The sequence below is a fragment of the Elgaria multicarinata genome, chromosome 13 (assembly GCF_023053635.1).
Source record: "Elgaria multicarinata webbii isolate HBS135686 ecotype San Diego chromosome 13, rElgMul1.1.pri, whole genome shotgun sequence".
Taxonomy (NCBI): domain Eukaryota; kingdom Metazoa; phylum Chordata; class Lepidosauria; order Squamata; family Anguidae; genus Elgaria; species Elgaria multicarinata.
Window position 1 is genome coordinate 6166854 of NC_086183.1, and position 2543 is coordinate 6169396.

Here is a 2543-nt window from a genome sequence, read left to right on the forward strand (position 1 = left end):
AACTTACTTCAGTCAGCTAAAACTAGGCTGACATCAGTTTCCCAGGGGACCTTTTCTTCTGTTGCCCCCAAATTATGGAATGGCCTGCCGGAGGAGATTCATAAAATTAACTCTCTGTGTGATTTTAAGGCAGCTTTAAAGACTAGCCTTTTCTGGCAGGCCTATCCAGATCAATGTAAAATCATGATTTTTTAAGATGTATTGATTCCTGTTCTAAAGTTGTTCCCCGCCTTGATCCAAAGGGAGAGGCGGGTAAGAAATAAATTTATTAATTATATTATTATTATTATTATTATTATTATTATTATTACTACTACTACTACTACTACTACTACTACTATTCAAAACACAGCAGAGGTGCTGAGTCACCTGTAGCCTGGTATGGAACCAGGTTTGTCATTCCTGGAGGGGGGATAATGTAGGGTGACCATATGAAAAGGAGGACCGGGCTCCTGTACCTTTAACAGTTGTATTAAAAAGGGAATTTCAGCAGGTGTCATTTGTATATATGGGGAACCTGGTGAAATTCCCTCTTCATCACAACAGTTAAAGCTGCAGGTGCCCTGCCCTCTTTTAATTCTGGTCACTCTAGTATAGCTCCTTCACCTTTAACTGTTGTGGTGAAGAGGGAATTTCACCAGGTTCTCCATATATACAAATGACACCTGCTGAAATTCCCTTTTCAATACAACTGTTAAAGATACAGGAGCCCTGTCCTCCTTTTCATAGGGTCACCCTAGATAATGGCCACTTATGAAGGCTCCGATGTCTGTGGAGTGGAGCAACCAGCCTCAACCACCACCACGTCAAGCCACTACGTTCCAGATTTTATGAGCCCAGATATTACTTATTATTATTATTATTATTATTATTATTATTATTATTATTATTATTAACTGCCCCATAGCCAAAGCACTCTTGGTGGTTTACCAAGATAGTTGGCAGCTATGCATAGTTTAGAGCCAAGCTAAAATGTTTCAGAATTTATTTTCCAGAGATTTTCTTTTCTTTTCTTTTTTGGCACCCACCTAGAAGAAGGCCACTTGTATTGAAATGAGAATTTCAGCAGGTAAGTCTTTGTATGCATGCAGCACCTGGTGAAATTCCCTCTTCATTACAACAGTTAAAGCTGCAGGGGCCCTGCCCTCTTGACCGGATACAAAAGCCTGAAAATGATTGCTATTCCTGTTGTTTTTCTCTCGCATCTGATATTTGGAGATAAACTGTCCCTGTGCATGGAAGTTCCGTGCTTACAATGTGAAGGGTTACCAATACTATCTTTTTTCTTTCCTTCTTAAGAAATACATCTCTCCCCTTCATCTCACATTGGGTCAGAATTATGTGCTCCTTCCTTGAGTTTCAGTTATCTCCTCTGCCCCCATTGCACAGGCTTTTTTTCCTCTTTTTCTTCCCAAACACACACAAGCCCGGCTGGTTCAACAGCTAATTCAGCAGAAGCCCCCAATGATCCAACCCGGGAGCATCACAGCTTAAAAGTTTAATGGTGTCTTATGGCCCTTTCCATATTTAATTCCACTCCAGCCTTTAGATCAGTATGTTCCCTTAACTCAGCAAAAGGTTTATTTATGAGACAGCGAGCGAGAGAGAGAGAGAGTGCTGTCTATTTAAAACAGCAGATGCACCAATTTTCAGGAGACTTTTTTTTTTAACACCGAAGTTCAGAAAGTGAAATTAGCTTCTTCTTTTTCTTAAATCAAATTCTTGCTGTTCTACCGCCACCCAGTGGCCACAAATGGATGGGGGGAGAATTACCATAGGACTTTTTCCGCACTTGAAACCTTTGCAAAATACTCCCTCGTGCTCCCAAATTCCCTTACCAGTAGGTTAGTCTGCTTCCTGGTGAAACTGCTGGACATTTTGCAGAAATATCCATTCAGGAGCAGGCAGGCAGAATGTGGTGGTAGGGTCGTAGGTAGCAGAATGATTCATATCAACTGAAACTGCTAACGGAAGATAGAATTTTTTTTATCCCTGGCCCCCACCTTAAGAAACTCCCTGCAAGCATAAAACTAGCACATTGTGATGAAAGCTTCAGGCCCGGCCCGGCCCAGCCCGGCCCTCTCCCTGCCGTGCTGGTTTTCTACCAAGAAGTGTTTTTGTTGATTGATTGATTGATTGATTGATGCAGGACAGCGCTCAAAACTGGATATCTCCCACCTGCACTCTGAAGTGACACACTCTATTCTTCCACCTCATCCTGCTGCATGTGTCAATCCAGCCACATTCTTGAAGAGTTTGCCTGCAACCCAGGCATAGCTAAGCGGAGATGAGATACGTGCAAGAACACACCATGGCCCAGACATCCCTGCTCCCCCAGCTGCGTTACAGAACTCCATGCATCAAGCACAGCAATCTGAATAGGGGCTTGCAAGCACATTCAGCCAAATGCATATATGGAGCGCTGCTGGCTGGGAACCCTACTTTATCAGGGGGCACGGCGATATTTGGGGTAGGGCATCCATGCTTGGTACATCCTGTCACCACTTCAGCTATACCCAGGTTGCAGGTGAATGCCTGCATAG